Genomic DNA, 24,838 nt, shown 5'->3' with positions numbered 1-24,838 from the left:
CATACAGACCAGAAAAGAAATCTCACAGACAACCAAATACTGGGACTATTAGTCAAACTTTATTGCATCTAGCAATCAAAATAAGACCCCTCAAATAGATAAGTTAGCCTCACAATTCAATTTAGTTATTACCATGTTAATGGTGGAATTAGCTCCAATTCCAATCAACAGTGTCTGTCTCGAACAGTGTTCGATCCCTAGGCAGTGTTGCTGACTGAATTCTGCTCCTGAAGAATCCTGGTGTTGGATTCTTATAGCATGTTCTGTCTTTCAAGTTTATTGCATAACATTATTGTTGATTCTTCCGATTCTTTCATCCATAATATTGTGAGTCTACAGTTTGTCTTCTTTTCAGAAGTAGCTTCCCTGTCCCAAGATATATTTGACATTGACTGTCTGTTTGAAGACACAATTTTCATGCCTTTAACTCCTTAAATTCATCTGCAGGCTAATAATGGTCCTTGTGGCATAAAACAACCAGTTATAAAGCAGTTGTTAAAACAGTTTTGTTTATGTAGTTTTGACTCCTTCTTCTCCCAGGCATGGCTAATTACTTTCATTTCCTGTATAACAGTTTGTCCTTGTCCCTTAACAGTTCATTCCAGGCAGAGTTATTGCAGATTCTCTCACTCCATGAACAGTTATTAAAGTTCTGAAGTTTATGCTATCGTACCGGCATGTTGTGGCCCAGACAGATTTAAGCTGCTAGGTCCCTATTTCTACTTGAGGCTGGAATAAGCCATTATTCCCAATCATCAGTTAAGGGCAGATGGGTGGGACAGTCTGGATGTGATGGAAGAGCATTAAAATCCTGGGGCAAGGGGTTACAGGGAAACACACCTGCTCTTCCACACCCATAATAAAGCTAAAACAAAATTGCATTTCTGGACCTCATTTTGTATAGCTCTGTTTCAAATGTTACCTTATGCCTGCAGTTCACAATATGTTTTTCCTCTGTTCTCCCAGATGCACAAAGCAAGCAGGTGTCAGACTCCAGTATCCAGTTTTAACTTAGCATCTTTCAGTGCCTAGCAATACCCATACAAGTAGTAATAAACATCACAACTGTGTTCACTTGGGAAAGGTCAATTACTGGATTATAGGCTGGAACAGTTGGTAAAACACAGAGTGCAAATAAAAATTGGAGCAAGAGCAGATGCAGGCTGAAAGCTGCTGGCCCAAGGGCTCTTTTATCTGTTGAACTTACGGTTTGACCTGCAGACGACATGTTGATGAAAACAGTTTTGTTATCCAACATCAGCAAATTCATGCAATCCATTTGAGAGAATGCCAAAGAGCATAGGGACATTCATGGAGCAACACAAATTCTGCATCTGTTGTATGAAAGCTAGTGTAATTATTCATGAACTGGAGACTGTAGATTTCACACATCTTTTGCTTGTAGTTAATGTACAACTTTCACAATCATTCACACAAACATATAAGCATTCAAACTGGGAGTAGGAGTAGGCCATTTGGCCCCTTGAGCCTGATGGGTCATGCAATAAGATTATCACAAAATCCGAATCACAGAATTGTTACCGAGCCTGCACTGGTTCTATTCCCTGGTGCGAATTTCTTGTCTTTTCTCCATATCTCTACAAACCATCTAAATAATCATCGAATGCCCTTTTGAATGTTCAGTTGAACCTGCTTCCACTACAGTGCATTCCAAATCCTAACTACTTGTTGTTGTAAAAAACATGTTGTTCTCATATCACCCTTGCTTCGTTTGCACATCACTTTAAATCTATGCCATCTCATTTATTTGCCTTTTCCAGCCTGCTCATGATTTGAAAACCTTTATCAAATCTCTTCTTATCCTCCTTCTTTCCAGGGATCATGGCTAATCTGACTGGTCAATGTAGCTTCCCATCCTTAATAATCTTTCAAGCTTTCACTTATGAATTTATACACTTCCGCCTTAAAATATTCAGGAGCACTATCTTTATATCACCTTCTGAGAAAAAAAAACATTCTAGTATCATTGTCTTAATGTGCAATCCATTATTTTTAAATCATGACTTCTAGTCCTCGATTATCCCACCAGAGAAAATACCTTTTCCGCATCCATCCAGACAAGACTGATGAGGATCTTTCATATTGTCAACGTGATTTACTATGCTGCATTTCCTTAGAGTCAAGCATATTAGTGTTTCCCTGATGGAAGAATAAGTTAATCTGGCTGGATGATTTTCACAATGAATTTGGTAGATCTCTGACAAGCAAGACCACTATGTGCTGTGAGCCCAGGAGACCATGCATTGGAATCTGCCATATTTAATATGATATTGATGACTGCCATGCTTTTTGACAGATCTACTTTCAGTAGAAAAAATGTGCAAAGAAGAGCTCCACATTATCCTTGATTACCATAGCTTTGACCTAAGATATATTTGATGATTTGCTGTAGATGAGGCGCCACTGGCTCATTTGTGTGAGTAGAGTGGTCCAAACATGTGTCTTCTGGACATGCCCAGATTCACTGAATTTGCACGATCATGATGCCACCGATTCAATGCCAGAATACCAAAATTCATCAACAAATGCACAGTGTTCCCTTTGCAATCCTGAACAATAAGTATCAGTAAGTTGATGAGTTCGGTTTTTTTATGTCATTTAATCTTAATTGCTAATTGTCATACCTAATAGGTTTCTCAACAATTTGCACTTGAGATGCACTTGAGTAATGGTGCTCTGGCATAATGGTGAGATAAATGCTGGAGAGATATGTATCTGTTGATTATAGGCAGAAATTGAATTGCCTTGTATTAGATCATTAATAGCAGTTGTACTTATACTCTGTAGCATGAGCATGAGGCAGGGAGGAGGCCACTCCTTGGAACGCCCGAGCCACAATAGGTCTACCTGGAGAACACTTCTATGTAGCAATCAGCTGGCACCCAATGCCGCAACAGGCTTCACTTTATTAAAGAGTTGGTGACACAGCATACTCACCTTCCTAAGAAAGGTGTATTAAATGGAGGACACATAAGGGGCATTACAGTCTTCTCCTGTTCCTGGTTCTTATGTTCTTCCCTGGGTAAGGAAATGAAAAATGTGCACAGCACACAACTGTGATCTCACTAAAGCTCGAGGTGAGTGCAGTAAGAATTCCTTACTGGTATAGTCCACATGAAAAAGGAATTTCATTTTCATGTCAGTGATGTATTCAAATGTTTATGGAAACTCGAGAGGAATCTTGTTTGTAATATTATGGAAATAAATAAGAATCCTGCAGTATGTTCATAAACTTGTGATATATTGGTTGCAACCTGTCTCAAGGCAAAATGGAATTTCTGAAGAGTTATGAGTTTGATTCTTGGTGTGATAGGTCATGAAAAATAAAATATGTTTGTCAGTTCAAAGGGTTATAACAATGAACATAAAGTTAGTATATATTTGTGGTAAGGTTTTCAGAAAATAGATGTCAATCTGAAATGCTTGAAATGCTAAGAATTTGGGTTCCATGATAGTTTTAACTGATTTTGAAAATAATTTAATATCTTCAGACTGATTATTCAATTGTAACTCAGTATGACCAAAAGACATCACATGCATTATGTTCAAGTAACAGAGATATGACCCCACTATCTCAAGCAAATTAACTTATTTGAATATGTTAATCGTTTTTTCCTTTACACATTGGAGCACACAAATGCAAGATACTTCTTGTGAGGATGAAATATGTAGATATGCAGTAGATACTAGAAAAAAAAGTAATGATTTTAAAAGAATTAAAGGAAGTTGTTTAAAAATAAGTGGCAATTGGCAAGAGAGCAAACACTTGACAACTATTGGGAGATAGAAGAAAGAGATCAATCTGACACTGTTGCAGTTGGGAAAAAGGAGTGAGTCAAACAGTCAGGGCAGGCAGGAACAAAGTGGAGAATAAGGTAGGACGGATAAATTAAACTGCATTTATTTCGATGCAAGAGGCCTAATAGGGAAGGCAGATGAACTTAAGGCATGGTTAGGAACATGGGACTTGGATATCATAGCAATTACAGAAATGTGGCTCAGGGATGGACAGGACTGGTAGCTTAATGTTCCACAATACAAATGCTACAGGAAGGACAGAAAGGGAGCAAGAGGGGAGGTGTAGTGGCGTTTTTGATAAGGGATACCATTTCTGCCATACTTAGGGAGGATATTCCTGGGAATACACCTAGGGAAGTTATTGGGGTGGAACTGAGACATAAGAAAGGAATGATCACCTTAGTGGGATTGTATTATATATACCCTCATAGTCAGAGGGAAATTGAGAAACAAATATGTAAGGAGATTTCAGTTATCTGTAAGAATAATAGGGCAGTTATGGTAGGGGACTTTAACTTTCCAAGCATGTGGGTGGCACAGTGGTTAGCACTGCTGCCTCACAGTGCCAGGGACCTGGGTTCAATTCCAGCCTCGGGAGACTGTCTGCATGGAGTTACTCTTCAGAGGGTCGGTGTGGACTTGTTGGGCTGAAGAGCCTGTTTCCACACTGTAGCAATTCTATGAGACTGGGACTGCCATAGTGTTAAGGGTTAGATGGAGAGGAGTTTGTTAAATGTGTACAAGAAAATTTTCTGATTCAGTATGTGGATATACCTACAAGAGAAGGTGCAAAACTTGACCGACTCTTGGGAAATAAGGCGGGGCCTGGGGGGGGGGGGGTTAACTGATGTGTGTCAGTGGGGGAGCATTATGGGGCCAGTGACCATAATTCTATTAAAGTAGTCATGGAAGAGGATAGACTGGACCGAAAAGTTGAAGTTCTAAATTGGAGGAAGGATAATTTTGATGGTATTAGGCAAATACTTTCAAAAGCTGATTGGGGGCAGATATTTGCAGGTAAAGGGACGGCTGGAAAATGGGAAGCCTTCAGAAATAAGATAAAGAGAGTCCAGAGACAATATATTCCTGTTAGTGTGAAAGGAAAGGCTGGTAGTTGTAGGGAATGCTGGATGACTAAAGAAATTGAGGTTTTAATGAAGAAAAATAAGGAAGCATATGTCAGGTAAAGACAGGACAGATCAAATGAATCCTTAGAAGAGTATAAAGGTAGTAGGACTATATGTAAGAGGGAAATCAGGAGGGCAAAAAGGGACATGAGGTAGCTTTGGCAAATAGGATTAAGGAGAATGTCTATGTCACCTCTATGACTTTATGATTTATAGTCTTACTAAAGACTGCATAAGGGGAGGGAAGTGTTGAAAAAAAGACAAGGAAAAGCAAACAATATTGACCAATAACATTGAATCTGTGATTTGACTTGATTTATTATTGTCACATGTATTGAGATATAGTGAAAAGTATTGTTTTACATGATAACCAGACAAATCATATCTTACATAAGTACATTAAGTTAATAGAACAGAATGCAGAATATATTGCTACAACTACAGAGAAGGTGCAGAGAAAGATCAATGCTAAGCAAATGGAGAAGCAATATTGTACCTAGCTCTCTCTTTTGTAATTGAAGAGAATTGTGCTCCTGTATGAGATGAGCAAGAGGAATTTCAGCAGGTCATTTGTACAATTCAGCAATGAAACAGACATGGCAGAAAGTGGTAATCAACATCAACGTTATGTGCAGGACCCAGGACTGAGGTGGGAGAAAACAGCATGTTAAGAAATTTTATCAATGTAAGACTAGCTCAATAAGCTGTACCATTTATCGAATAAGTTGTCCAAGACTTATGCCTGAGAAAGGCTCTTTGTTCCGTATTTCTTGCCTCTGGCTCCTTCATCACAATTCATATATTCAACAATGGCACAAATTCCAGCTACAGCTGAAATCCTTGACACATCGACATCTGCCAAGGGCTTCACATTATCAAATCATTGTCCACAACCTCATTACTTGATGCTTGGCCACTTACTGACACCCAGATTGAGGTGCATGTTTGTCATTGTGCATCTGCTCATTTAACTTACAATTAATCATGTACATCTCTCTGCTTCCTTGTCAAGGTGTCATATCAAGCAAAAGAACAGATAAATTTGGAGGAAACCTCAAAAAGCATAAGCATTTGGAAACGGTCATCTTAGAGTAATGAATTGGAGAAGCTAGTGTTGGACTGGGATGTACAAAATTAAAAATCATACAACACCAGGTTTATTTGGAAATTAACATAATGCCCACACTAGACACAGGGTGTCTTATCATTGTGTTCTTGTATCCACTCACTCCCCACTTATGCTACCATCCTAGCATTCACACAATTACACGAGAATATACTATTACAAAACTAGCCTGGCTTAAAGTCATAAAATAATGGTGAAACTAGCTTTTACATTGGACCAGCATACTAAAAACATCTTGCTTTCACCTCTGCAAGTTGTACATAAACATTTGCTTTTATATAGTGTCTTTCATGATGTCCCAATAAATAGAAAGTAAAGTACTTTCAGAATTGCAGTCACTGGTAAAAAGCTGTGGAAACACAATAGTGTGAAATGCATTGTAATTTGCGTTTGATTAATTTAAGCTAGCACTGGTCACTATAAAGACAGCCATCCTGTGGTATTAACTCAGATTTGTGTATTTCTGCCGAAGGTTGTCGTGTGACAGAACGGCTTGATTCTTGACCAAGAGATCTTTAAAGATGTTCAAAAAGATGGTCCAAAAGACAGTATGATGTGGAGTGCAGCATTTGCTTCTGTTTCTGTTTTGCCTTTCCACTCTGCCTCAACATGAAGCATGGTGCATCTTGTCAAACAAGTTGTTGTCACTTTGAGAGGTAAATAATGAGCTCCTTCCGGTCATTAATGTCAATGTTGCCAAACTTTGTGTAGATCCTTAGAGTGTTTTTGGAGCATTTTCTTTAGTCCTTCTTGGAACACTGACAATTCTTCTGAATGCTTCTGAAAATGGATTCAATAAGGACACCAGTGTTTATTAAATGCTCCTCCTACTGAATTTGGAGAATTAATAGTGTTGAACTTGAATATTGCTGACACAAGTATATTTCGTCAAAGTTTTCATTTTGCACTGATCAGGACAATTTGTATGAAATGTCAAAGCAAAGGGAAAGCAATACTGTATGAGAAAAGTGTGCTGATTAGTTGGCTAGTGGATTCTGTTTAGTAGAGACAATGCCCTGGAGAATACATTAGTTAATGATGACTGACAGTTTTGGCAAACTTTGTTTATATTTTAAACAAAGCAGAATGACTCGTTGGCCAGGATATTGCCTGAGAAATTAACCAGAGAATGGCTGTCACATAGTCTGTTGAGTTGAAACAGGTTTACTGACTGTACATTTTTTTTTCTTCTTGTAAGAATAGGGCACTATGTATTAATGTATGTAGCATCAAATCTCATCTTTAGCTCATATGTGAGGTGGAATATTTGACAGACCAACTATGGACTGATATGATTTATTTTGGCAACATTCAAGGACAGGATGAGCCTATTGTGTGCAGAATTGAAAAGATTGAGATTGGCTTGTAAATCTGGTGCAGAGTGAACAAATGCAATCATTCACATGTTGCAGGCCAGGTATTTCAAGAGTTGGCAGGTTCATTCGGACATTGAGGCAACTGAGACTAAAGGCTTTTTCATCCTGACAATATTAATATTCCCATAGGATAGTTGTCGTTTGATGGGGTGGGTTTTACATAGTATGGGTGCCATTACACAAACTTACTTGACTTAATTTTGAATACATCTACTGCTTCAGATCCAACATTCAAGACAGTTGCAGTCCTATTATCATAAAACAATTGTAGAAATGTCATTGAATTTCTTGGTCATCGAAATCTTTGAACATAATCCGTACAACCTTGACATAGAGAAGGTGTGTGTCTTCCAGTTCTTGCTAACAAATTCCTCTTTATTTGTCTTTTATTCATTCATGTCATGGAGGCCTCACTGGCAGGACCAGCGTGTATTGCCCATCCCCAGTTGCCCTTGAGAAGGTGGTGATGATATCTATTTGCCTGCAGTATAACAAAATGGAGGAGTAAAGAAGAGGGCAGGATTCTTAAGCAGTGGGAGAAGTGCTCAAAGCAGGTTGACATTGTTACTACCCATTGAGGTAGGAAGCAGTGAATCCAATCTGGCTGCTTCTGGAGTTGTATCAACTGTTCAAGTTGCTTTTTTTAAGGCTTGCATACTACACAAATTTACCTTTTAGACTAAATAGAAATTATTATTTGTTTGAAGTAATTAGATTATAGCAGCAAGTAAACAAATATAAATCATTGGCAAGGGCACTTGTTGTCACTGGCCATTCGGGTGTTTTGTTTCTTCTTCCTGGTGGTGTAATGTGAATAAGGTTTTCTACATTTGCTGTTTCTTGAAAAAAAACCATTGGCGTATAACACAATTAACCAAAACTCTAATCTCTTTACGAGCTCCTCCTTTATATGCTCAGAGATGAAGGGTTTTTTTTAACAGCAAAGAATAGGCAGCATCTATGGGAAGAAATACTCTCTTCTGTGTCTTTTTCTCTGTGCCTCTGTCTCACTATAATTTTTTTCAGTTTTAACTAATTTGTTTAGCTGTGATCAAACAGCTTCACCTGTAAACAATTCCTCAGCTTTTAATTATCTGGACATTGCAGAAATTTACAAAAAGGAAGTTCATATTTTTTATCAAATCCCTGCTGTGATATCATGCAGTGATCCTGCTAATTCCCTGTTGTAAAAATAATTCTGCTCTCTTTGCAGTTCACAGCTTTTTAAAGACACAAAAATAAGAAAGACATAGTTCTTGCATAATGTTTGTGTAGAATCTTCAGGGAGCATTTCTTTTATCTCAAATGTAGCAAGATAAAACATATAATAGCTCGACCACTGTGAAGGAGCTCTGCTGTACTTAGGAGAGCAAAGGGCGAAGGTGAGGACCGCAGATGCTGGAAACCTAAGTTTAGATTAGAATGGTGCTGGAAAAGCACAGCAGGTCAGGCAGCATCCGAGGAGCAGGAAAATTGACGTTTCGGGCAAAAGCCCTTCATCAGGAATGGAGGCAAGGAGCCTTCAGGGTGGAGAGATAAATGGGGGGTGGCGGGAGTGGTGGGGCTGGGGAGAAGGTAGTAGAGAGTACAATAGGTGGATGGGGGTGGGGATGGAGGTGATAGGTCAGAGATGAGGGTGGGGGAAGGTAGCAAAGACTACAATGGGGGGAGGAGGGGATGGAGATGATAGGTCAGATGGAGGGTGGAGTGGATAGGTGGGAAGGGAGATTGGCAGGTAGGACAGGTCATGGAGACAGTACTGAGCTGGAAGTTTGGAAATGGGGTAAGGTGGGGGGAAGGGAAATGAGGAAACTGGTGAAGTCCACATTGATGCCCTGGGGTTGAAGTGTTCCGAGGCAGAAGATGAGGCATTCTTCCTCCAGGTGTCAGGTAGTGAGGGAGCGGCGGTGGAGGAGGCCCAAGACCTGCACGTCCTCAGCAGAGTGGGAGGGGGAGTTGAAATGTTGGGCCACAGGGCAGTGTGGTTGATTGGTGCGGGTGTCCCGGAGATGTTCTCCAAAGCGCTCTGCGAAGAGGCGCCCAGTCTCCCCAGTGTAGAGGAGACCGCATCGGGAACAACGGATACAATAAATGACATTGGTGTATGTGCAGGTAAAACTTTGATGAATGTGGAAGGCTCCTTTGGGGCCTTGGATGGAGGTGAGGGAGGAGGTGTGGGTGCAGGTTTTGCAATTCCTGCGGTGGCAGGGGTAAGTGCCAGGACAAGAGGGCGGGTTGTTGGGGGGCGTGGACCTGACCAGGTAGTCACAGAGGGAATGGTCTTTGCGGAAGGTGGAAAGGGATAGGGATGGAAATATATCTGTGGTGGTGGGGCCCGTTTGGAGGTGGCGGAACTGTCAGTGGATGATGCGGTTAATGCGAAAGTTGGTAGGGTGGATGTTGAAGAACAGGGGGGTTCTGTCCTTGTTACGGTTGGAGGGGTGGGGTTTGAGGACGGAGGTGCAGGATGTGGATGAGATGCGTTGGAGGGCATCTTTAACCACGTGGGAAGGGGAATTGTGGTCTCTAAAGAAGGAGGCCATCTGGTGTGTTCTGTGGTGGAACTGATCCTCCTGGGAGCAGATATGATGGAGGCGGAGGAATTGGGAATATGGGATGGCATTTTTGCAGGAGGTAAGGTGGGAAGAGGTATAATCCAGGTAGCTGTGGGAGCCGGTGAGTTTGTAAAAAATGGCAGTGTCAAGTTGTTCGTCATTAATGGAGATGGAGAGGTCCAGGAAGGGGAGGGAAGTGTCAGATATTGTCCAGGTGAATTTAAGGTCAGGGTGGAATGTGTTGGTAAAGTTGATGAACTGCTCAACCGCCTCGCGGGAGCACGAGGTGGCGCCGATGCAGTCATCAATGTAGCGGAGGAAGAGGTGGGGAGTGGTGCCGGTGTAATTACGGAAGACGGACTGTTCTATGTAGCCAACAAAGAGACAGGCATAGCTGGGGCCCATACGGGTGGCCATGACTACCCCTTTGGTCTAGAGGAAGTAGGAGGATGCGAAGGAGAAATTGTTAAGTGTGAGGACTAGTTCAGCCAAACGAATGAGAGTGTCAGTAGAAGGGTACTTTTGGGGACGTTGGGAGAAGAAGAAATGGATGGCTTGGAGGCTCTGTTCATGGCGGGATGGAGGTGTAGAGGGATTGGATGTCCATGGTGAAGATGAGGAGTTGGGGGCCGGGGAAACGGAGGTCTTGGAGGAGCTGGAGGGTGTGACTGGTGTCTCGAACATATGTGGGGAGTTCCTGGACTAGGGGGAATAGGACAGTGTTGAGGTAGGTGAAGGTGAGTTCAGTGGGGCATGAGCATGCTGAAAGAATGGGTCGTCCGGGGTGGTCAGGCTTGTGGATCTTGGGAAGGAGGTAGAATCGGGTGGTGTGGGGTTCATGGACTATGAGGTTGGAAGCAGTAGGTAGGCGATCTTCTGATGTGATGAAGTTCTGTATGGTCTGGAAGATGATGGTTTGGTCATGGGGGATGAGGTCATGTTCGAGGGTGTGGTAGGAGGAGGAGTCTTCGAGTTGGCATCTGGCTTCAGCGGTGTAGAGGTCAGTGCGCCAAACTATCACTGCACCCTCTTTATCTGCTGGTTTGAGGGTGAGGTTGGGATTGGAGCAGAGGGAGTGGAGGGCTGCGCGTTGTGAGGGTGAGAGGTTGGAGTGGGGGGGGGGGGGGGGGTAGACACATGGCCCACATGGACTCCGGACTACATTCAAACCAGCACATTTCGAATCCGAACAGGACAACCAGTACAGACTATAGAATCAAAACCACTAGCAACAGTGGTTCTCCTTCAGGATCCTCCACTCCACACTTGCAGCAATGCACCAGCACATAACCTCTCCACACTCAGCCCTGCCTCAACTGAGGGCCGCACTCTCTCAGAACTGCAAAGGACCCCTCTGTACTATATTCTAAGAAAAATTCATACTCTCAACAAACAGTATTTCAGCACCATCTCAAACATCAAAAACTGTAAGTACAACAAACTTTTATACACCCACCTCCATAACCAGCACTCCTCAAACATTCCAGAAGATTCCCCCAGCCTCTGGAACTGCTTGGACACCATTAGCCATGCGGCTGGTACAGCTACCATCCCCAAAGCGATCGATGATGTCATTTCTGCCCCCATCATGGCCACTTCCACAGCCACTTCCACTCCTCACAATTCCTCATGCACTACACGTGACATCACTTCTGCCCACCCCGTCATCACTGATGTCACACGCTCAGCAACTTCCCCTCTACTGCCATGTTCGCCACCACTTCCGCTCCCACCAGCGCCACTCACCTGTGTTCTGCTGACACGCCCCCCCCCGGCCCCCATGGGTCTCACTGTTACCATCCCTGCCACCCCCAGAACCCAGAGGGGAACATTACCCCTGCTCATGACTCCATCCCCATTCTCCCTACCACCATGTCCACTCCAGTTACAGGCTCTGCCCCCACTCCTAACTCCACAACGACACAATGTCCTAGCTTCCAGCCCTGCTGAGTTTTCATCAGCCCCGCAGACCTCCCCCTCACTGAGGATGAACGATCAGTCCTCAGCAAAGACCATACCTTTATCCCCCTCCATCCACACATCAATGGATTTAATATGTGTCGTGACGTTGAACATTTCTTCCGCTGCCTCTGCCTCCGAGCTTACTTTTTCAATCAGGACCACCTTCCGAAGACCCCTTCACCCACCTCCAACAAACTCCATCCACTTGGACACCCCGTGCAGGCCTATTACCCGCCCTGGATCTTTTCATTTCCAACTGCCGCTGAGACATTAACTGCCTCAAACTGTCTACCCCCTCCCTGACTCCAACCTCTCACCCTCACAACGTGCAGCCCGCCACTCCCTCTGCTCCAATTCCAACCTCACCATCAAACCAGCAGATAAAGGGGATGCAGTGGTAGTTTGGCGCACTGACCTCTACACCACTGAAGCCAGACGTCAACCCGAAGACACCTCCTCCTATCGCTCCCTCGACCATGACCCCACCCCCATCGCCAAACCATCATCTCCCAGACCATACAGAACCTCATCACCTCAGGAGATCTCCCACTCACAGCTTTTAACCTTGTAGGCTGGGAACCCCACAACACCCGATTCTACCTCCTCCCCAAGATCCACAAGCCTGACCACCCCAGCCCACTCATTGTCTCAACATGCTTATGCCCCACCAACTCATCTCTACCTACCTCAATACTCTCCTCTCCGCTCTAGTCCAGGAACTCCCCACATATGTTCGAGACACCACCCACGTCCTCTAACTCCTCCAAAACTTCCGTTTCCCTGGCCCCCAACTCCTCATCTTCACCATGGACATCCAATCCCTCTACACCTCCATCCCGCCATGAACAGGGCCTCCAAGCCCTCCATTTTTTCCTCTCCCGACATCCCCAACAGTACTGTTCCACCGACACTCTCATTCGTTTGGCTGAATTAGTCCTCACCCTTAACAATTTCTCCTTCGAATCCTCCTACTTCCTCCAGACCAAAGGGGTAGCCATGGGCACCCATATGGGGTCCAGCTATGCCTGTCTCTTTGTTGGCTATGTAGAACAGTCCATCTTTCGGAGTTACACCAGCACCACTCCCCACCACTTCCTCCGCTACATTGATGACGGCATCGGCACCACCTCGTGCTCCCGCGAGGAGGTTGCGCAGTTCATCAACTTCACCAATACATTCCACCCTGACCTTAAATTCACCTGGACCATCTCTGGCACCTCCCTCCCCTCCTGGACCTCTCCATCTCCATTAATGACAGCCGACTTGACACTGCCATTTTTTACAAACCCACCGACTCCCACAGCTACCTGGATTACACCTCTTCCCACCCTACCTCCTGCAGAAATGTCAACCTGTATTCCTAATTCCTCTGCGTCCGCCGTATCTGCCCCCAGGAGGACCAGTTCCACCACAGAACACACCAGATGGCCTCCTTCTTTAGAGACCACAATTCCCCTTCCCACGTGGTTAAAGATGCCCTCCAACGCATCTCATCCACATTCCGCACCTCCACCCTCAAACTCCACCACTCCAACACTAACAAAGACAGAACCCCCCTGGTCCTCACCTTCCATCCTATCAACCTTCGCGTAACCGCATCATCTGCCGACATTTCTGCCACCTCCAAAAGGACCCCACCAATAGAGATATATTTCCCTCCCCACCCCTTTCTGCTTTCCACAAAGACCATTCCCTCCTTGACTACCTGGTCAGGTCCACGTCCCCCAAAATCTACCCTCTCATCCTGCCACCTTCCCCTGCCACTGCAGGAATTGCAAAACCTGCGCCCACCCCTCCTCCCTCACCTCCATCCAAGGCCCCAAAGGAGCCTTCCACATCCATCAAAGTTTTACCTGCACATCCACCAATGTCATTTATTGTATCCGTTGTTCCCAATGCGGTCTCCTCTACACTGGGGAGACTGGACGCCTCCTCGCAGAGCGCTTTAGGGAACATCTCCGGGACACCCGCACCAATCAACCCCACTGCCCTGTGGCCCAACATTTCAACTCCCCTTCCCATTCTGCTGAGGACATGCAGGTCCTGGGCTTCATTTTCTGCCTCAGAACATTTCAACCCCCAGGGCATCAATGTGGATTTCACCAATTTCCGCATTTCCCCTCCCCCCACCTTACCCCAGTTCCAAACTTCCTGCTCAGCACCGCCCTCATGACCTGTCCCACCTGCCAATCTCCCTTCCCATCTATCTGCTCCACCCTCCCTTCCGACCTATCTCCTCCATCTCCACCCCCATTCACCTATTGTACTCTTTGCTACCTTCTCTCCAGCCCCACCCCCACCATTTATCTCTCCACCCTGGAGGCTCCCTGTCTCCATTCCTGATGAAGGGCTTTAGCCCGAAACATCGATTTTCCTGCTCCTCAGATACTGCCCGACCAGCTGTGCTTTTCCAACACCACTCTAACCTAAACTTAGGAGAGCAAAGCCTCATCATCATCAGGACAAAAGCTGAGGAGGAAGGAAAAACGTGACATCTTGTAAATTGTTTTTTTTTTAGCCAGCTTGTCCACCATCAACAAATGTGACCATATCAGTGAAAGTAACTGATATTCCTTATTTGCAAACAGTTCCAAATCTTCTCTTCCTTTGTTTTCAATTAGCATAATTCCTAGTGGTCATTATAATTATTTTGATCGTAGAAACTTAATCATGGTCAGTTCCCATGATATTGAGTGAATGTGAACTTTTACTTTTAGCTCAGCTTTAAGGTAATTTTAAAACATGGGCCAAAAGAAAAAAATGTATTGATTTGCTAACCTCTTAAAACTATTGATCCTGGAATAGTGCACCACAGTAAGAAGCTGGTCATCACACTATGTCTGTGTTCAGTATTTCAAATGGCAATCTAGATTGATCTGATTTAGAGATGGTGGTGTTGGACTCGGGTGTATAAAGTTAAAAATCACACAACACCAAGTTATAGTCCAACAGGTGTAATTGGAAGCACTAACTTTTGCTATAAATTCTGTCTTACAATTGTGTCCTCCACAACCACCTGATGAAGGAGCGACGCTCCGAAAGCTAGTGTGCTTCCAATTAAACCTGTTGGACTATAACCTGGTGTTGTGTGAGTTTTAGCTTGGTCTGCTATTCCCTGAGCCATAAACATGTTTCTCCTTCAAGAATTTCGCCAATTCACTTTTGAAGGTTACAATTAAATTTGATCCACTACCCTAACGTGCAATGTATCCCAATCCAAGGCAAAAGAAACTTTTCTTTACAAAGGCAAAATAATGCAGATGCTGGAAATCTGAAAGTAACACAGAGAATGCTGGATACATTTCAGCAGCTCTAGCAGTACCTGTGGAGAGAGAAAAGGATTTAATGCTTTGAGCCTTGTCTGCCTTTTCTTGACAATCTGAAGAAAAGTCATATCAGCCTCAAAATATTAACTGGGTGTTTCTCTCTCCATAGGTTTGCCTTTATGTTTTCTCTGTCACTTTTGCCAATCATCTAAAATCTACATCTTTCAGAAATTGACCCTTCAGCCATTGGACATAGTTTCAATTTATTTACTCAAACTATCACAATTTTAAACATGCCTGTCAAATTTCCTCATAGGCCTCTCCACTCTTAGGACAACAACCACAAATTTTCCACAGTCTCTACTTAAAAGCAATTTCTCATCTCCAGAACCGGTCCAATAAACTACAAATGAAAACAGTGCTCTTGGGAACCTGGGAAAGGGAAAGAAAAAACATAGATAAACAAACAAATATTAGCTAAAGAACAAATTCAGCGGTCTGAACTCCATAAAGTTTTGAAAGCTGAGCACTTGTGATACTGAGATTTATGGCTAGTGGTCAAGAGTTACATTGGTGTGGGTTTCATCAAAAACCATGGCGCTGCATAATTATTCAGCAGTAATCTGACCAGAATTATGTCATCCATAATTTCTATTTAGTTCCATATTTAATTTCTATTAGTCAATCATTTAATAATAAAATTTAGCAATGTACCTTAGATTTGATATTGAATAGTACAATACAATAATGCAAATGGCCTGAGTGAAGATGTTCAATGAAACCAGTCTATTGTATTTAATTGACTGTTTACATCGTCCATGTGTCTCACTTGCCCAGTAGATGGCATTGGTCGTCTATGGACAGACGTTTTGATGTGAACTTTTCTTTTCACTCTCTTGCTGAACTAAATTATTTATAAAATAAAATTACAGCAACTTAACACTTACATTTTGCTGCAGGCATTGTTCATAGCAAGGCAACAACATTTTTCATAACAGTCATTCAGGATGAGGAAATGGCAGAAAAGATATTGTGTGACACTGTTTCACAGTTATCATGACAAAACCAGCAAATATGTATAGTATGTTTCTTCTTAGAAATTTAATTCAGAAAGGCAAAATCTTCCACTTCTATTAGATTAGCTGATGTTTTACCTTGCCATTTCTGAAATAGGAAAACATATTGAATGTACTGATAACAAGAACCAGACTTAGCACTGGTTAAAATCCCTTAGTTGCTTTAGTCTAATCACTTTTCACTTCAAAGGCTTTAAATAAATACAATCACATTGATGTCTAATGTAACCTGCAATGACCAACACCAATGATCAGGGCTAGACTATATGGCCATGAACAAAGCCCTTTGCACACTCGAAAAAATATAGTTAAAGATAATTGCTGTAGGTACAGGCAGATTGAGTCCATTTTATAAGTATCAGTTCATCAGCTCACAGAACCATTACCTTCACCATCTTGTTTGAATTCAACAGTGATTTCATCTGTTTTTCCTGAGTCGCTACTTGTTGAATGATGGAGATTTTTTTTAAAGATAATGCAAATTTTCTAATTGTTAATATAAATGTGCATTTGAATTGTGAATATATAGGAGCCTCAATAAGTAAAATGTGTATCTAGTGTGATCAGTCAGCCATCATCTTGGAGAGAGATTAAAAACAGGAAGCAAATTGGATGAAGGAATGGAACATACCATTGCTAAATCTGTTGACAATACAGAGATGGGTACGAATGTAAATCGTGAAGAAGACATAAGGAGATTACAGAACAATACAGAAAGGAGAATGGGTTGGCAAAGATCTGGCTAATGGAGTATAATGTGGGAAATTATCCATTTAGCCAGAAGGAACTCTGAGATATAAAGAGATCTGGATATTCAATAGTGCATGAATTGCAAAACATTAATACACAAGTACAGAAATCAATTAGGAAAGCTAATGGAAAGTGATCATTTATCCCAAAGAAAATTTAATACAAAAGTTGTGCAAAAGGTTATGCTTTGGTTGGTGAGGCCACCTCTGAAGTACTCTGTACAGTATTGGTCTCTTATTAATGAAGGACGTAAATTCCTTACCAGGAAAGATTGGCTAGGCTGTATAAGAGTAAGAGGTGACTTGATTGAAACATGTCAGATCCTGAAGGGCCTTGATAAGGTGGATGTGGAAAGGATGTTTTCTCTGAAAATAAATCCAGACTAGGATTTAGTTTAAAATAAAAAGTTACCCAGTTAAAATCGAGATAAGGACATTTATTTTCTCACAGAGCACTGTAAGAGCATTGTCCTCAAACATGATAGAAGCAGAGTCTTTGAATATTTCAAGGTAGAAAGCTTAAGGATTGAAAGACTGTGTGTGATGTGAAGAGGGGCAGGGGGTGTGATTGTGATGAGGGGGACAAGATAGCCATGATCTTATTGAATGGAGGGGTAGGCTTGAAGGGCCAAATAATCCTTTCCTGCTCTTAATTTGTACCTTCACATGTATGTTCACATGGAGAAAAAGGATACAAATACAGAACTATAATCGATTGTGTAGGCCACGTATTTAAATACATACAGATATCTTTGAATGCAGAAGTATAATTTGATAAGACTTTTAAAACAGGGCACATGTGATCTTTCTTGGTCTTCATATTTACAGGCAAAGGGTACTTAAGCGAGGAATTTAAATTAGACCATTGTAAATGACTGATTCAGCCTCAAATACAATGTTGCTTTTCTGGGTGCTTCTGAACACCACCCACTAGGAAGGATGCGAAGGCCTTGGAGAGGATATGCAGGAGATTTACTTGGTTTGTACCAGGAATGAGGGACATGAGTTACTAGAGACAGCAGAGCTGCTCGGCATGTTCTCTAGAACAGGGTAGAGTAGGAGGATACCAAACAGATAGAGTCATAGAGTTATAGAACTGTATAGCACAGAAACAGACTCTTTGGTCCAACTCAGATATCCTAAGCTAAGCCAGTCCCATTTGCCAGCACTTGGCCCATATCCCTCTAAACCTTATGTATTCAAATATCCATCCAGATGTCTTTTAAATGTTGTAATTCTACCAGCATCCACCACTTCCTCTGGCAACTCATTCCATACACGCACCACCCTCTACGTGAAAAAGTTGCTCCTTAGGTCCTTTTTAAGTCTTTGCCTTCTCAACCTTTAGCTCTGCAATCCCCTAAACCAGAGAAAAATACATTGTCTATTTACCCTATCCATGCCCATCATGATTTTATAAATCCCTATTAGATCACCCCTCAGCCTCTGATGCTCCAGTGAAAACAGCTCCAGCCTATTCAGCCTTTCCCTTAGCTCAAAACTTCCAATCCTGGCAACATCCTTGTGAATCTTTTCTGAACCCTTTCACGATTTACAAATCATTTCTATAGGAGGGAGAACAGAATTATACACAATAATCCAAAAGTGGCTGAACCAATGTCCTCTCCAGCCACAACATGACCTCCCAACCCCTATACCCAATGCTCTGACCAATAAAGAAAAGTATATCAAATGCCTTCTTTACTATCCAATCTACCTGAGATGCCACTTTCAAGGAACTATTAACCTGCACTCCAAGGCTCCAAGGTCTCTTTGTTCAGCAACAGTCCCCAGGACATCACTATTAAGTGTATAAGTCCTGTTCTGATTTGCCTTTCCAAAATGCAGTACACTACATTTATCTAAATTAAACTCTATCTGCCACTCCTCTGCCTATTGGCCCATCTGATCAAGATCCTGTTGTACTCTGAGGTAACCTTCTTCATTGTCCATTACACCTCCAATTTTGGTGTCATCTGCAAACTTATTAACTATACCTCCTATGTTCACATCCAGATAATTTACATAAATAACAAAAAGCAATGGACCCAGCACTAATACTTGTGCCACACCGCTGGTCACAGGCCTCCAGTCTGAAAAACAACTCTTCTACCTTTGAGCCAGCTCTCTATCCAAATAGCTGGTTCTCCCTGTGTTCCATGTGATCTAAACTTGCTAACAGTCTACCAGGAGGAACCTTGTCGAATGCCTTACTGAAGTTCATGTTGATCACTTTCACCTCTCTGCCCCCATCAATCCTCTTTGTTACTTCTTCAAAAAATTCAATCAAGTTAGTGAGACTTGATTTCCCATGCTCAAAACCATGTTGACTATCCTTAATCAATCCTTGCTAATCCAAATACAAGTAAATCCTGTCCCTCAGGATTCCCTCCAACAACATGTCCACCAACGTTGTCAGGTTCACTGCTCCATAGTTCCCTGGCTTCTCCTTCCCACCTTTCTTAAGTAGTGGCACCATGTCAGCCAACTTCTAGCTTTTTGGCACCTCACTTGTGATTATCAATCATACAAATATCTCAGCAAGGGGCCTAGCAATCACTTCCCTAGCTTCCCACAGAGTTCTAGGTACACCTGATCAGGTCCTGGGGATTTATCCACTTTTATGCATTTTAAGACATCCAGTACTTCCTCCACTGAAATATGGACATTTTTCAAGATGTTACCATCTATTTTCCCACATTCTGTACTTTCCATGTCCTTCTCCACAGTAAACACTGATACAAAATACTCTTTTAGTATCTCCCCCATCTCCCGCGGCTGCCTTGCTGATATTTGAGGGGGTCTATTCTCTCCCTAGTTACCCTTTTGTCCTTAATGTATTTATAAAAACTCTTTGGATCCTCCTTATCCCTATTTGCCAAAGCTATCTCATGTCCCCTTTTACCCTCCTAATTTCCCTCTTAAGTATACTCCTACTGCCTTTACACTCTTCTAAGGATTCACTTGATCTCTGCTGTTCATACCTGACATATTCTTTATTTCTTATTCTTAATCAAAACCTCAATTTGTCTAGACTAGAGAATTCCTACACCGACTAATCTTGCCTTTCACCCTAACAGTAATATACTGTCTCTGGACTCTTGTTGTCTCATTTTTGAAGGCTTCCCATTTTCCAACCGTCCCTTTACCTGTGAACATCAGCCCCCAATCAACCTTTGAAAGTTCTTGCCTTATACCGTCAAAATTAACCTTCCTCCAGTTTAGAACTTCAACTTTTAGATCCAGTCTATCCTTTTCCAATACTATTTTAAACCTAATAGAATTATGGTCGCTGGTCCCAAGGTGCTTCCTCACTGACACTTCAGTCACCTGCTCTGCCTTATTTACAAAGAGTACGTCAAGTTTTACAAGCTCACATACTGAATCAGAAAATTTTCTTGTACCCACTCAACAAATTCCTCTCCATCTAAACCCTTAGCACTATGGTAGTCCCAGTCTGTGTTTTGGAAGTTAAAATCCTCTACCATTACCACCCTATTATTCTTACGGATAACTCAGATCTCCTTACAAATTTGTTTCTCAATTTCCTGCTGACTGTTGGGGGAGGGGGGGGGGGGGGGGGGGGGAGGAGAGACGGGGGGTGGGGGGGGGGTGGGGGAGGTGCATGGGGAGAAGGCAGGGAGGCATCTATAATACAATCCCAATAAGATGATCATCCATTTTTTATTTCTCAACTCCACCCAAATAACATCCTTGGACGTATTCCCAGGAATATCTATCCTAAGTACAGCCGTAATGTTATCCATTAACAAAAACACCACTCTCCCATCTTTCTTGCCTCCCTTTCTATCCTTCTTGTAGCATTTTGTATCCTGGAACATTAAGCTGCCAGTCCTGTCCATCCCTGAGCCATGTTTCTATAATTGCTATGATAGCCCAGTCCCATGTTTTTAAACATGCCCTGAGTTCATCTGCTTTCCCTGTTAGGCCTCTTGCATTGAAATAAATGCAGTTTAATTTATCATATATAAAATGATTTTATATCATGTGTAAGGAGAATCTATTTCCCATGGTTGAGGGTTCAGTAACCTGAAGAAGCAGATTCATGATCTTTAAGCTGAAGATCTAGCCAGGGAAGATAACTTTATTTGAGCAGTGCATTGTTAGATACTAGACTGCTTTGCTTGAAAAGGAGGTAGAAGCAGATTCAATAATAACCTTTAAAGCAAATTGGACAAACTCCTGAGGTAGAGAAAATTGTTGGGCTATACAGGAAGGTCAAGGTAGTTAGAATAATTGGATAGCTCCTTAAAAACACAGGTGCAACCTGTTGAATATGTCTTCAGTATTACACCATTTTATTCGATGCCACGGATGTCATTTGGGTTTTAGACAACACAATGTATCATACTTCATGAACAGTCATGTGACAGAATCTATTAATATTGTGTCACGATGACCATGTAACCACTTGATCGTCATTAAATAAAACAACAAGTTAATTTGTTCATGTTGCTTTGGGAAGGAAATTTATTGTTCTTATTTTATCTGGCCGACATGTGCTTGACTTTAATTGCCCTCTAAAACAGTCTAGAGAAATAATCATATCAAGGACAACTAGGGATAGGCAACAAATATTAGCCTTGACAGCAACGTCCACAACACATACAAGAAATGAACCAATTGTTGAGCTGATGTTTGTCCTGGGCCGCTTTACGAAGTAAGTGAGGAATTCAGATGCTGGAGATCAGAGCTGAAAATATGTTGCTGGAAAAGCGCAGCAGGTCAGGCAGCATCCGAAGAACAGGAGAATCGACGTTTCGGGCTTCTCCTGTCCCTTGGATGCTGCCTGACCTGCTGCGCTTTTCCAGCAACACAGTTTTAGATCAGGGCCACTTTACACCAACCACTGATACTACAGTGTCAAGTGAGCCCATGAGCTCCAGGATTGTTACAGATAAATTGACCTCTTTTCATGAGCATTGGAAAGAACTCGAAATGTAGAAGCTAAGTTAAAACCTAGCCGTACTCTGCAATTTGCAGACTGCGGAACTGGAACAGACAGTATTCACACAGCCAGGCTTGGACAATTAACTTTCCATCAAAACTAGATAGGCCTGGAACTGTTTGGTTAGGAGCTAACAGCCACATTGTTTCAGAATGAACCACTGTTCCCACCTCCAGTGAATCTGCTTTGTTAAAGGAATGCTCCACAGACTTTCTGGCACTCTGCTCAGTAGGAGGCCAGAGGCCTGGTGTGACAAGGACATCACTTGACAGTTGAAGGTTCAAAACCATGTTCTGTGACCTCCAAGTAAGGAAAGCAATCACCTCATTGGACCTTCCTGCTCTGGCTGATCCTGGCATTTGTCACAGAGTCTTCGAGCTGGGTGTGAAGAGGGGAATGGAAGATACAACCTGGAGCCATCTCTCTCTGATCTTTGCACCTTCTTCAACAGCCTCTCTGGAAGGCATCTTCTACTGACAGCTGAACTGCACAGCAGGTCCATTGCCTTGTACCTCGTGATAGGCATCATCATCAGACACACCAAGGCGACCTGAAGACCCGACAAGCCTTGGTTGTATGCCCAAATAGACAAATGCAGATTCTGAAACATCAGCCAACCCTCAAAGACCAAAGAACCATTGAATGGGTATTAACAGTCTTTTCAGACAAACAGTTCAAATACAGTGGTAGGGAACTATGGATAGACTATAGTGAATCCTTAGAAACACATGTTGGAAGTAGATAGCTAGTGTACATTTGAGACGATTAACTTTGAGATTTAACGTTGTTTACTGAAGAATCTTGTGAAGAGATCGATAAGAGTTTGATAGAGTTTAATTCAACTACAAGAGTAGATTCAGATAACAATTGTTTTTCCATGATAAAGTATTTGTAAAGTATTTAAAAACCCTGACTCTGTCCCCTTTTCTATCTTACTATATAATGTGCCCAGGTAAAAAGGTCACTGAAAACTGGTTAAGGTTAATTAAGGTACATTTACCACTTTTCAGTTTACAACACTTATGATCAGATGAGGTGGGGTTAATTGACTATCCTCTTGTTCAGCTCTTTGGTTTGATCACAACAAAGATTTTTAATTCTTTTCTCTAGTTAAAAATTAAAGAGCCAATTACAAGGTTTGCTTAAATGAAATATGGAGGAATTTTATTGCTTAAACTTTCAAATAATAAAAGTGACATCAAACACACACAAACAGAGGTATAAATTTTAAAAAGTGGAAAACATCCAATTCAAGAAAGAACATTAGGACGAGACACCTCAAAAAAGTTCTTGACTCCTTGGAGTGTTAGGTTTAACCTAATATTATTTAATTAATAACTTATATCCTCTTCAGCAGAGGAATTTGCAGAGATCAGAATTCTCAGTAAATGAATGTCTCTTTAATTTACTTTTCACTGGATGTTGTTTTCCAAGAGAAACATGGAGAGCAAGCCTTTCAGCTTTCCTGTTTTTCTGCTGAACTATAATTCTTCTTTCTCTGGTCTGACCAAAAGCTATTGCCTGAAACACCATTCGTTGGAGTATTTCTGTATCTGACTTCCTTGCTTTTTCCAAACTGGATAATTTGCATGTGAGCCTTTTATATCAATATGTGGAACTTCCAGAAACATGAAAGACAAACTAAAGATTTAGATGTGTAACCTGTTTCATTTTGCACTAAGTTCAGTTCTAACTGTATCTTATTTACTGATAGCTTCCTGAGCTTTTGCAACCTGTGGTCAGATGATCACTGCAATCATTTTAAGTCAGCGCTTGTCAATATCAAAATTATTTTGGTTTTGAGTATTAAAAATCAGATAACGCAAGTTAAAAATTTGTAGTCCATCTTTAACACTATCGTAATATGACCAATCATTCAAATATCCTGATGGATTATGGCTGTCAGATCTGGAGATTGAAATGATCAGGCATTCCTCCTCTGGAAGAAGACAGCACACATTGCAAAGGCACATCACGCCATGGGGGAAGACCTGCCAAATTGCAACTGTTAAAAACATTTGAAGAGGCAGCAGTTGTATCAGCACTTGTCTGGTAGTTGGAGATAAGGCTTCAGTGGGCTCCCAAGAATGTAGTTCCTTTAAGAACCATGGGTATGGTTTCCTTGTTGCAAGTGGAGTTATTCAGTCGGCCAGTAAAAGCACAATTCATGGTAACGTTAGATGTAGTTATCAACAACCTTTTCCTTGAAAGATTTTATGTAAAAATATAGTGTTTTTGTTGCATCTTTTGATCTAAATCCTTGAATAGTAAGAATTAAGTCATAAAACCGAGAGTAGAAATCTGACCAATCTATTGAATATACAATAGAAATTCTGAACTTATTGCTATTGGCAAAGAAAGGCAACATTAACTGTGTGTTACTCACCGTCCGAAATTCATAGAATAATCTTATTGTGTATCAGCATTATTCATAAAGTGATTCTATTTTATGGTTGTGATACCTCTCAGCAGCTCTTAAAATTTCTCATTGATTATTGCTAATTGTGAAACAGCAATTCAAATGCTGCTCATAACGTAATGTTTTGAAACTGAGTATCACAGTTCTAATCTCCAACGATGCATACCCCAAACTGTAAACATACCAATAACTGAATAAGTCAGTGGCATAAAACCATAAGAATGGAACCAGAACATCAAACATCACTGAGTAGTATATTGTAATTATGAAAACTGCTAAAGGCGAAAATATAAAACAATGAAAAAAAACAAAAAAAAGAATAAGAAACTAATAAATAACATGAGAGTGACTGTTGGAATATGCCGACCAGATATCCCAACCCAACACTTGCCAG

This window comes from Chiloscyllium punctatum, chromosome 9, assembly GCF_047496795.1.
Source record: "Chiloscyllium punctatum isolate Juve2018m chromosome 9, sChiPun1.3, whole genome shotgun sequence".
NCBI classification, from domain to species: domain Eukaryota; kingdom Metazoa; phylum Chordata; class Chondrichthyes; order Orectolobiformes; family Hemiscylliidae; genus Chiloscyllium; species Chiloscyllium punctatum.
Note: the sequence above shows the minus strand (reverse complement) of the source record.